This window comes from Cnephaeus nilssonii (assembly GCF_951640355.1).
Source record: "Cnephaeus nilssonii genome assembly, chromosome: 3".
Lineage (NCBI taxonomy): Eukaryota > Metazoa > Chordata > Mammalia > Chiroptera > Vespertilionidae > Cnephaeus > Cnephaeus nilssonii.
The window spans coordinates 59,635,565-59,649,134 of NC_137074.1; positions in this window are offsets into that span (position 1 = coordinate 59,635,565).

A 13,570-nucleotide genomic window follows, 5' to 3' on the forward strand; every position below is an offset into this window, starting at 1 on the left:
GCCATTGGTATTTTAATGGGGATTGCATTGAATCTGTAGATTGCTTTGGTTAGTATGGACATTTTAATGATGTTGATTCTACCAATCCATGAACATAGTATGTTCTTCCATTTGTTTATGTCTTCCTCTATCTCTTTTTTCAATGTCCTGAAGTTTTCCGAGTATAGGTCTTTTACGTCCTTAGTTAAGTTTATTCCTAGGTATCTTAATTTTTTTGATGTTATGGTAAACAGGATTGTTTTTTTCATTTCACTTTCTGTGGGTTCATTATTGGTGTATAAAAAGGCCATAGATTTCTGGGTGTTAATTTTGTATCCTGCTACATTGCCAAATTCATTTATTAGGTCTAGTAGTTTTTTGATGGAGTCTTTGGGGTTTTCTACATATAGTATCATGTCATCTGCAAAAAGGAGAGTTTTACTTCTTCTTTTCCAATTTGGATGCCTTTTCTATCTTCTTGTCTGATCGCTATGGCTAGCACTTCCAGTACTATATGGAACAGGAGTGATGAAAGTGGGCATCCTTGTCTTTTTCCTGTTCTTAGGGGAAATAAGTTTAGTTTTTGGCCATTGAGTATGATATTGGCTGTAGGTTTGTCATATAAGGCTTTTATTATGTTGAGGTATGATCCTCTATTCCTACTTTGCTGAGAGTTTTTATCAAGAAAGGGTGTTGGATTTTGTCAAATGCTTTTTCTGCATCGATTGATATGATTATGTGATTTTTGTCTCTCAGTTTATTTATGTGATGTATCACATTAATTGATTTGCAAATATTGTACCATCCTTGCATCCCCAGAATAAATCCCACTTGGTCATGGTATATGATCTTTCTAATGTATTGTTGAATTCGATTTGCTAGAATTTTGTTGAGAATTTTAGCATCTATGTTCATCAAGGATATTGGCCTGTAGTTCTCTTTTTTTGTGGTGTCTTTATCTGGTTTTGGGATTAGAGTAATGCTGGCTTTATAGTATGAGCTTGGAAGTGTGCCTTCCTCTTGATTTTTGGAATAGTTTGAGGAGGATAGGTTTTAGTTCTTCTTTGAATGCTTGGTAGAACTCCCCTGTAAGGGCCAGGGCTTTTGTTTGTGGGAAGAGTTTTGATCGCTGCTTCAATTTCTTTGGTAGTTATCGGCCTATTCAGGTTTTTTGATTCTTCCTGATTGAGTTTTGGGAGCTTGTATTTTTCTAAGAATATGTCTATTTCATCTAGGTTGTCCATTTTGTTGGAATAGAATTGTTTTTAGTATTTTTTCATAATCATTTGTATTTCTGTGGGATCGGTTGTTACTTCAACTCTTTCATTTCTGAATTTGTTTATTTGAGTCCTCTCTCTTTGCTTCTTGGTGAGCCTGGCTAGAGGTTCATCAATCTTGTTTATCCTTTCAAAGAACCAACTCTTGGTTTTGTTGATCTTTTGTATTGTGTTTTTTTTTTTATCTCTATGCAATTTATCTCCTCTCTGATCTTTATTATTTCCTTCCTTCTACTTACACTGGGCTTTTGTTGTTGCTCTCTTTCTAACTCTTTGAGTTGTAGGGTTAGATAATGCATTACAATTGTTTCTTGTTTTTTGAGATAGGCCTGTAGAGCTATGAACTTCCCTCTCAATATTGCTTTCACTGTGTCCCATAGATTTTGGATTGTGTTTTCATTGTCATTTGTTGCCATGATGCTTTTTATTTCTTCTTTTATTTCTTTGGTAACCCAGTCATTGTTTAATAGCATGCTATTTAGTCTCCAGGTATTTGATTTTTTTGGTTGTTTATTTCTAATTTTATGCCATTTTGATCTGAGAAGGTGCTTGATATAATTCTATCTTCTTGAATTTGAAGAGACTTTGCCTGTGTCTTAATATGTGGTCTATCTTTGAGAATGACCCATGTGCACTTGAGAAGATGTATATTCTATGGCTTTGGGGTGAAATGTTCTGAAGATGTCAATTAATTCCATCTGATCTAGTGAGTCATTTAGGATTGCTGTTTCTTTGCTGATTTTTTTGTTTAGCGGATTTGTCCAGTGGTGTCAGTGGGGTATTAAAGTCCCTACTATGACTATATTGCTGTCAATCTCTCCCTTGATATCCTCCAAAAGTTTTTTTAATGTATTTAGGTGCTCCTGTATTGGGCACATATATGTTTATCAGAGTTATATCTTCTTGTAGAATTGCTCCCTTTAGTATTATGATGTGGTCTTCCTTATCTCTTGTTATGGCCTTCATTTTGAGGTCTAATTTGTAAAATATAAGTATTGCTACCCCAGCTTTTTTTCCCATTACCATTTGATGAAAAACCTTTTTCCATCCCTTTACCATAAGTCTGTGTGAGTCCTTTGTTCTGAGGTGGGTTTCCTGTAGATAGCAGATACATGGGTCATGTTTTCCTATCCATTCAGCTACCCTATGTCTTTTGATTGGGGCATTTAATCCATTTACATTTAAAGTTATTATTGATAAGTACTTGTTTGTCACAATTTTTTTTTCTTTATGCCTGTGTTCCTTCTTCCCTTCCTATTTCTTCTTTTTACAGCAGACCTTTTAGCATTTCTTACAATGCTGGTTTGGTGATAATAAACTCCCTTAGTCCTTTTTTGTCTGTGAAGCTCCTTATTTCACCATCAATTTTGATTGATATACTTGCTGGGTACAGTATTCTTGGATTGAGACCCTTCCTCTGATTGACTTTGTATATTTCATTCCAATCCCTTCTGGCCTGATGTTTTTCTGTTGAGAAATCAGTCACTATTCTGATGGGGGATCCTCTGTAGGTAACTTTCTGTCTCTCTCTGACAGCCTTTAAGATTCTTACTTTGTTGTTGGTGTTTGCCAATTTAATTATAATGTGTCTTGGTGTCGGTCTTTTGGGATTCATCTTGTTTGGGACTCTGTGAGCTTCTTGGACTTGTGTGAGTTTTCTCTTCCCTATATCAGGGAAGTTTTCTGTCATTATTTCTTCAACCAGGTTTTCTATTCCTTGCTCAGTTTCCTCTTCTTCTGGCACCCCTATTATGTGGATGTTGTTTCATTTCCTGTTGTCCCTAAGTTCCCTTAGGCTCTCCTCCTGTTTTTTAAGTTTTTTTTTTCTAGATGCTGCTCTGCTTGGGTATTTTTCCTACCTTGTCTACTAGCTCACTGATGTGGTCCTCCGCTTCTTCTAGTCTACTGTTGATGCTTTCTATTGAGTTCCTTATTGCAGCAATGCCATTTTTCATTTCTTCTTGGTTTTTCTTTATTTCCTCTTGGTTTTTACACATATTATTGAATTTGTCTTCTATCCTTTTCAGTGATCTTATGTCCATTTCTCTGAAATCTTTCTCAGACATTTTGCTTGCCTCCATTTCATCTACTTCCTTTTCTGGTGATGCCTTTTTTTTTCTTTTGTATGTGGGCTGTTTCTTTGTCTCCCCATGATCACTCCTCTCTGGATGTCTGGTTATGTAGCTCTCTCTCTCCTGCATTGACTTAAAGGCACAAAATACACCACAACAATTCACAGCACACTGGGCACCAAACACAAATGTATTCACAATACTAATAATCCCAAATAAAGGTGACTACCAGAAAAAAGCTAGTTAGGAGATAGAAATATATATATATATATATATATATATATATATATATATATATATATATATATATATATATATGAAAAAATACATCACACACACACATATATAGAACTTTTCCTCTTCTTTAATATATCTATCTATGTATTTGTTTACTATTGGAAATGGAGTATAGAGCATAGCTAAGCCTGAGTTTGTGATTGTAATTAGTTAACCTATTAGAAGGAAACAAGTGAGGAAAGGAATAACAGAAGCAAAAACAAAAAACAGCAACAAAAACAAACAACAAAAGAAAAAAGCAAAAAAAATATATATATATAAACAAGCAATAAAAACCAAACTAATCAACAACCAAGCATTAACAAGACAGAAAGAAAGAAAAAGGCAAATAATTTTTAAAAAAGAAAGAAAAGAAAAAGAAAAACAATACAAAACAAAAAGGAAGTAAAAGAAAATCTGGATAGTGAAGAAAGGGAAGAGAAAAGTGTGTATAGGCTTGGAGCAGGGGAGCAGAAATTAGATATATGAGTAAGATCAATTTTTTAATAAGGAGTAAAAGGAAAGGATAGAGAAAAACTAAAGCAGGAAGAGGGTAAGAGAAACAGGGCAAAAGGGGAATGTGAGGAAGAGAGTGTTGGTATAAAGGAAAAATGGAGATAGAGTAAATTAATGCTACAGGAAATATGAAAATACAATGTAGAACACTAATCCCCAAATAAAATAAAATAAAACTTTTTTTAAAAAAGTAAAATAATAGTAGTAATAATAGTAATTAAAAACAAAAATATAATAAAAAAGGTAAAATCAGGTGAGAAAGAAAAAAAAATAGTTTCTCAAGTAAAAGATAAAAAATAAAAATGTGTAGTGAAGGTCATTCACTTCCTCTACTGTTCTGTTTGGCAGGTCTATTTCCTGTCAGGTATACAGCCCAATCAGTATTGGAGTTCCCTGCACTCCACAGCTCCTCTGCGTCCTAAGCCACAATCTTTTTTTCAGGCAGTTGGGAGCTCTTTGTTTCTTAGCCTGCCTTTAGTTGCATTCACACAAGAGTCAATTTCTGATACAACCCCTGGGTGGCAGTATTGATATCTGGGGCTAAAAGGCTCCTCCCCTCCCCAGTGTTTAGATGGCTTTCCCTGCTGCACTTAATGCTGGGTTAGAGGGATGGACTGCCCTAGAGCTGGCTTTCTGTTCATTTCTCTGCACTCTGTTCTCCAGGTTCCACAAAAACAGATTTCCCCTGCAGTCTTGGTGGGAGTTTTTTAATTGGAAGATCTATGCACCGGGCTTAATAATCAGAAGCAAGGATTTAAAAAAGAAAAAGAAAACAAACAAACACAAGAGCCACAGGATGCTTGCAGACTCGCATCTTCCCTTGGCACTCTGCAGCCAGCGCACTGGCAGAACTCCAGACTGCCCTTCTGTGCCCAGCCCTGCCATGGGTTAATTTCTATGGTCTCCTTCTGCCCTCAGTCCTGTGGACTCCCTTCCACATTTGAGGGCTACACTTACCCCAACAGCGCGTATTTTGTGGGGCAATCTTCCTTTGAGACTCTAGTCCCTGCTGCATGTGTCACACGCACATTTTGCAGGCATTTCTCCCTTCAGCCTGGACCCCAAATCTCACCTCTCCCTAGGCGATAGCTGACCTTTCATTCCAAGGATTTCCTCACTGTCCACAGATTTCTCATCAGCTGTGTTTAATTCGTCAATTCCAGTCGGATATTAATCCATTCAGCTGTTCCTTCTCTCTGCTCTGTGAGAAGGCACAGGGGTCGTCCACGTACTCATGCCGCTTTGTCTCCTTCTGAACAGACTTTATAGGAGCCCGTGGTCAGAGAGGCTAGAGTCTTGGTATTCCTGGGTTCGAAGTTGAGGTAGCTGGTCCTTGGGGGTTGTGGTTGTAGGGTCCTGGTAGGTATCCGAGGGTCTTCCCAGTTGAAGTTAAGGCTGGGCTTCAGATCACCACCACTCTTCCCTTCAAGATGGCACAGTCTCTGCACAGAGCCGGCAGCTTGGGAGAGATTTCAGGAGCAGTAGAGACTTCCTGGCCAGGGGAGCCCCGTCAAGCAGTCCCCAACAATTCCTTGGAATATGCATACACTCCCCACACACCCACTCACTCTCCTTTTGTTCTCTCACTCACTATCTTGCAGTCTGCCGTCCTATTGGCAGCCACCTTCCATTTCCCTTCTTTTCTTTTTAAAATTTATTTGGATTCTCTCTTTCTGTTTTTTAGTGAGTCTGGATTATCTATCTTGTTTATCTTTTCAAAGAACCAGCTCTTGGTTTCATTGATTTTGTTTGTTTGTTTGTTTTTTAGCCTCTATGTCATTTATTTCTGCTCTAATCTTTATTCTTTCCTTCTGTTTACTTTGGACCTTTATTGTTCTCTTTCTAATTTAAGTTTTAGGGTTAAATAGTTTATTATTAATGTTTCTTGTTTTTTTTTGCGGTAGGCCAGTAGTGCTATGAACTTCCCTCTCAGGACTGTTTTTACTGTGTCCCATAGATTTGGGGTTATGTATTCATTTTCATTTATTTCCAAGAAGCTTTTGATTTCTTTCTTGATCTCTTTGGTAACCCATTCATGTTTAATGACATGCTAATTAGCCTCCATGTGTGTGAATGTTTTTGAGTGTTTTTACTTTAGTTGATTTCTAATTTCATTTCATTGTGATGTGAGAGGATATTTGATATGATTTCTATCTTCTTGAACTTTTAGAGATTTGTTTTGTGTCCTTACATGTGGTTTATCTTTAAGAATGACCCATGTTCACTTGAGAAGAATGTATATTCTGCAGCTTTGAGGTAAAATGCTCTATAAATGTAAATTAAATACATCTGATCCAGTCTGTTTTCTTGTTAATTTTTTCCTGGAAGATCTATCCAATGACATCAGCAGAGTATTAAAGTCCTTTACTATGACTATATTGTTGTCGATCTCTCCCTTAAAATTCTCAAGAAGTTTTTTATATAATTAGGTGCTCCAATATTGGGTGCATATATGTTTACCAGGATTATATCCTTTTATTGGATCAATCACTTTAATATTATGTAGTGACCTTCGTTGTCTCTTGTAATGGCCTTCATATTGAAATAGATTTTGCCAGGTATGAGTATTGCTACTCCAGCTATTTTTAAGTTTCTATTTGCATGAAAAAAATAATTTCCATTTCTTTACTCTCTGTGTGTATCTTTAGTTCTGTGGTGGGTCTCTTGTAGACAGTATATACTTGGATCATGTTTTTGTATCCATTCAGCTACCCTATGTCTTTTGATTGGAGCATTTAATTAATTTACTTTTAATGTTATCATTGATAGGTATTTATTTATTTACTAGAGGCTTAGTGCACAAAATTTGTGCCTGGGTGGGGGTGGGGGGTCCCTCAGTCCGGCCTGCACCCTCTCCAATCCTGGATCCCTCGGGGGATGTCTGGCTGCCAGTTTAGGCCCAATCGTGCCAGCAGTCAGACATCCCTCTCACAATCCAGGACCACTGGCTCCTAACTGCTCACGTGCCTTCCTGCCTGATGCCCCTAACTGCCCTCCCCTGCCAACCTGATCACCCCTAACTGCCCTCCCCTGCCAACCTGATCACCCCTAACTGCTCCCCTGCCTGCATGATCAACTCTAAGTGCCCTCCCCTGTTGTTCTGGTCACCCCTAACTGCCCTCCCCTGCTGACCTGGTTGCCTCTAACTGCCATCCCCTGCTGGCCTGGTCACTCCTAACTGCCCTCCCCGGTTGCTTGGATCACCCCTAACTGCTCTCCCCTGTGGACCTGATTGCCCCTAACTGCCTCTGCCTCAGCCCCCACCACTGTGGTTTTGTCTGGAAGGATGTCCGGATGGATGTCCAGTGTAATTACCTTTTATTAGTATAGATTGATTGCCATTTTAATTCTTTATGCCTATTTCTCTCTCTTTTTCTTCTTCTCATTACAGCAGTTTCTTTAACATTTCTTGCACTGCTGGTTTGGTGGTAATGTATTCCTTTTTTTTTTATTTTTTGGTCTGGAAAGCCTTATATCTCACCTTTAATTTTAAATGATAGCCTGGTTGGATACAGCAGTCTTGGATTTAGGTCCTTGCTTTTCATTACTTTGAATACTTCATGCCACTCCATTCTGATCTGAAGTGTTTCTATTGAGAAGTCAGCTGACATTCTAATGGGGATTCCTTTGTAGGTAATTTTCTGTCTCAATTGCTGCCTTTAAGATTCTTTCTTTGTCTTTAACAGTTGCAATTTGAATTATGATGTGTCTAGGTATTAATCTCTTTGGGTTCATCTTGATTGGGATTCTCTGTGCCTCCTGAACTTGCACACATTTTCCTTCACCAGGTTGGGGAAGTTTTCTGTCATTATTTCTTTAAACAGGTTCTCTGTTCATTGCTCACATTCTTCCCCTTCTGGTATTCCTATAATGCAGATATTGTTATGTTTCATGTTGTCCCAGAGCTTCCTTAAACTATCTTCCAGCTTTTTAATCCTTAATTCTTTTTTTCTATTTGCTGCTCTAAATGGATATTTATTTCTACCTTGTCTTCCAAATCGCTAATTCAATCCTCTGCTTCATCTAATTTACTTTTAATTCCTTCCAGTGTGTTCTTGATGTCAAGATACGTTATTCTTCAATTCTGTCTGCTTCTGGTTAATGGTTTCTATTTCCTTTTCCATGCTTCTATTGCTCCCACTGAGTTCCTTGTAATTTGCAGTAAGCTCCTTAAGTACCTTTATAACCATTACTTTGAAACTTATGTATGATTGCCTTCATTTCATTTAGTTCTTTTTCTGGAGATTCCTTATTTTCTTTCATTTGGTATTTGTTTCTTTGTCTCCCCATTTTAGCAGTCTCTTTGTATTTTCTTCTATTTATTATATAGAACTGTTATGCCTCCCAGTCTTTGAGAAATGCCTTATGTAGAAAGTCTCTTAAGGGATCCAGTGGTGCAGTATCTTAGGCTCACCTGAGCTGGATGCTCTAGGAATTCCCTTTGTGTGTGTTATTTGGGTTCACATTGTAATTGGGGCTTGATTGTGATGTTCAATTTTGCCAAAAGCCAATTCCAGCATGTCAGTAGGGCTGAATCACCTAGAAATGGCTGAGGGCATTTCCCCACACCTAAAAGATTTGCATAGATGATTGCTTGCTGCCAGACAGCTAAGGGCATTTCAATCTACATGTTATTGCCTCCTGCTGGCCAAACACCTGAACAGCCAAAGGCAGTTTTCCCAAACTTGATAATCTGACAATGGATTCTGTGTACTAAACCCTGGCCTTTGATGTATATCTACCTTGCCTTAGGACAATTTATGTTAATAAAAAGGAAGGGGTCCTGAGACAGTGGAGAACTTAGTTCCTTTAGCTACCTCTGACTTGCTACTAGTGAAGTTCAACCCCAATGTTGTCATGCCAGCTGTTATTCAAGTGCTGATAGAACAGAATAAGACACAACAGGACCGAACCAAAATACCACAAAAAACAAGCTACTCAGTGCAACAACAACAGGAAAGACTAAGAAGCAAAAAGAAGGGAAAGCAAAGCAACAAAATAAAGTAAAAAGAATACTAAAAAACACACAACCAAAGACTTAGAGGGGATAGAAAGAAAAGGTGAGAAAGAAGATGATGAAAAAAATGACTATGTGGAAGCAAAGAGGAAGCTAATAAAAAACTAGTATAGGAGGAAAAAAAGAAAAGGAAATAGAAAATAAATGAGCCCTGACTGGTTTGGCTCAGTGGATAGAGCGTCGGCCTGTGGACTGAAGGGTCCCAGGTTTGATTATGGTCAAGGGCATGTACCTTGGCTGTGGGCACATCCCCAATAGGCAGCTGATCGATGTTTCTCTTTCATTAATGTTTCTAATTCTCTCTCCCTCTCCATTCCTCTCTGTAAAAAATCAATAAAATATATTTTAAAAAATAAATGAAATAATAATATTGTATTTAAAACATTCTATATAATAAATGGGTAATATGCAAATAGACTAAACAGTAGAACAACCAAACAACCAATCAAAGCGTAATATGCTAATGATATGCTAAGGCTGCTCAACCACTTGCTATGAGGTGCACTGACCACCAGGGGGCAGATGCTCCAACCAGTAGGTTAGCTTGCTGCTGGAGTCCAGCCAATCAGGACTGAGCAAGACAGGCCCTGGAGCCCTCCTGCGGTCCCTCCCCGGCCCAGTCGTGTACTGGTGGGGTCCTTCAGCCTGATCTGCACCCTCTAGCAATCTGGGAACCCTCAGGGGATCTCAGAGAGCCAGCTTCAGCCCAATCCTGCAGGCCACTCCCCTTGGGAGGGCGCCAGATGCAGGGTGCATGGCGGGCAAGTGCTTCTGTGGCAGTGTGAGCCTCTCCTGATTGGGACTGTTTGGGTTGGGAGCCCACAGCAGGCACAGTGGGGCCAGGATGAGCAGGAGTGGCAGATAGGAGCTGTAGGCAGTGTTGGACTGTAGGTTTCAGCCCAATCCCTGAAGGCCACCCAGAGGGACCTTATCCATGCATGAATTTGTGCACTGGACCTCTAGTATTAATAATAGGTATATTATAATATAGATAGGAAAAGTAAAAGGGAAAAACAATGAGAAAAACAAAATAAAATAAGAAAAGTTAATAATAACAATAAAAATAGACAAAAGTAGAATAAAATAAAAGCAAAGAGAAATTAAAGATATGCAAGGAAAAAGAGAAAAAAACAAGGGGAAAAAACAAACCAACAACAAAAATCAAAAACAAAAAATTCACTCCCCCCCCCCCCCCCCCCCACACACACACCAAAAAACAAAACCACAAACACTCACTAAAAAACCTTTGGGTCCGTTATTTGTGGAGCTCCCTGGATTTTGCTCTGAGGTTGTTGAATCTGGTCCCTTGGTGTGTCTATCCTGGGCCTCCTGGGAGCTTCTCTGGTGCAGGTCAATGTGAGTCACTGTCTCTTTCTGGCCCTGGGCAACCTGATTGAGGTCTGAGAGGTTGAAGCCCCTAGTAGTCCAGCTGGCAGGGACTCCTTAGCCCATAGGCTGGGTCTGCTTGAGTCTCACACCTTAATTATCTCTATTCTAAGCTGTACTGCCTTCATCCACAGAGCAGGTCCTACTGGTATTCACTTAGCTTCTTGGTCCTGGTGGTGTATGTGGTGGGCGTGCACAGCGTCTGGGCTATGTCCTTGGGGCACATGCGCATAGGGCACAGGTCAGGGTGCCCGTGGGTTCAGGCCCAGGCCACGGCTAGTCTGGGGGTGGCGAGGCTGGGTGCCTAGCCACTGCCACTCCCTTTAGCCTCCTTCCAAGGAGTACCTTGTAAGCCCTTCATGATGGCGTGGTTTCTGAGCAAGAGCCGTGCCAAGGCCCAGGGAGTGCCTGTGGCAGTGGCAGGGGCTCTTTGGCCAGGAGAGCCCAAACCATCTGCCCCCAAGACTCCTGCATGCTTGGACTGCCCCTCACATACACACACAGACCCGCGCATGTCCACACATTCGCACTCTCCCTCATTCACTCACACTTTCTCCCTAACTCCATTCCATAGGCTTTGTCCCTTACTTTCTTTATGGAATTATCTTATGATTTTCTTCCTTTCCATGTTTTCAGTTTTGCCTCTTTATGGACAGTTTCCATATTCGTCTAAGCTCTAGGTCACCTGGGTTATAAGGTGCCTACCTTGTGTCAACTCAAACACTTACCCATAACTTATCACAGTATTAAAGAATCATAAAATTGGTATCTACCGTGGACCTTGGAAACTTGGTTTTGTAATTTTATTCTACCAATGAAAATCCTAAGGCCCGGAGGTATTATGTGACGTAGATTTTCATTAAAAACTTACAGAAATTGGAGCATAAAATGTACTTTTGATCTCCCTCCTCTTCCTTTATTTAAATGATGATAAATCGTAACATTTATAAGAGGTGGATACTAGAACAACTTTGTCTTTTAACCACATCTGGCAAATAGACAACATATGGGAACTAAAGATGAACTGTCTCCTCTGTGATCTCTTCCTTACCGGCTTCAAAATCATTCTGGTTGCTGAGACTTGAGAGCTCCGAGACCCCTTAATTCTCTCCTATTTTCATTACTCTCTCTTACCCCACACTTGCATCAATCCTCTGTTGAATGACTTAGGGTTTCTTTCTGAAACATATTGGTGTCTTTTTCTCTATTGTCATCATACAGCTAAAGCTCAGATTCTGTTGCCTGGGCCATTGTAGTGGCCTTCAAACAGATCTCCTTAACTTTAGGTTTTCCCCTTTCCAATGTGTCTTCTGAATTGCAACAATTTTTTTTTAAAAAAAATGTGGATCTTATTGTAACCTCTTGTAAAATGTTTAGTAATTGTTCAAGGCAGATAGATCAAAGTCCATATTTCTTGGATGGCATTTAAGTCCTCCAGGATTGGTAACTAGCCTTTATTTCTGACTTCATTTCTGAATACACCTGCCACTGCCGCCATTCCTGACTAGTCAGCTTTTCTGAAATTCAATCTGTACTTTTTACTCATGTGTATTATTAGTTCACCTTTTCCCTTCGATCTAAGGCAACTTTTCCCTTGCTTATTTTTGTTAAAGGTTTATCCGTTCATCCTTCAAGACCCCATTCATTTACTACCTACTGTAGGAAGCTTTCCTGGAGTAAACCTTCCCTTTACTCCTACTAGTATGTCTTCAAATTTGTACCATAATATTCTGATTGTTTGCTTTCCATTTTACTTAGTGGTATACTGTATTTATGCCCATGTACCTTTCTCTTTACATGCAGAGATCATATCTTTTTAATTTTGTTATACTGCACCTACCTTCTCGTTCCCAACTTTTGTACATTCTAGATGCTCAGAAAAAATTGTTTAGGTTGTATTGAGGATTTTGATTCTGCTGCAGAACTTTGGCAATGTAAAACTGAATTGAAAACTGAAGTTAGAAGCCAGAGCGATTAACCACACATATTTCAGTAATAGTGGAACAGAACTACCCTTGAGACTTGTTAGAATTTAACATGGCATTATTCACTTGTGATTTTTTTAGCTTCAATTTTTAACTCTATTTATTTTGCAGTTTATTACAATTGATGCAAAATTTAAAAAGTGAAACATTGTACTTAATGTTCCCAAAGGGTCTAGATTATGAATGCAAATACATTTGTTACTTGAGATATTAACTTTGAGACATTTTTTGAGTATGAGTATTTCAAAAAAAATATTTGAGTAGAAAAATGTTTTATTTTTTAAGAAGCTAAGTCACTTAGTTGACTAAGATGTCACCTTCATGTGCACTATACAATTGATTCCACGAGAGGGCAGCAAATGCTTCATGATTGCATTGGGCAATAGTGAAATGCTTTGAGATTTTCCTTGGATTACAATTTTGATGCAAAATCGGACAGAATGCATTTGCCATTACTTAAAAAATCACACCCATATATTTGTTTGAATTTCTGACCAAGTGGAAATTAAGTCCTATTATTAGCTGTTAGGTTTTGTAAAACAAATTGTGTCATGTGGCAGAATAATTTTCTTACCTTAGGTTTCAACTTCATTTCCCATTTTATTTCTTCACACAGCCAACATGCAATAAGCTCTGTTCCATGCTAAGTAAGTGGTTAAGCCATTGTCCCTGCTGCAGAGAACCCTGTTTCATTTGATTAAAATACATTGTTTTAGTATTCCTGTACCAGATACAATATGGGGTATGACTTGTTATAAGGGATAACAATACACAACATGCATGGCATGCTTAGACTGTGCACTGTGGTAAAGGCTCTCTTCTAAGTGCTTTACTTCTGTGATTTCACTACTCACAACAACTCTACCAAGTAGGCATTAATATTCCCATTTTACAGGAGGGAAATGGAGGCACAAAGAGGTCAAGGACCTTGCCAAGCATCACACAATATGTAAGTGGTAGAGTCACCATTTGAATCCTGGTCGTCACAATACACACCCTCACTCTTCATCGCCATGCTGTATACTGTTTCCTACATAAACTCCATCCTCAAAAACCACTTAT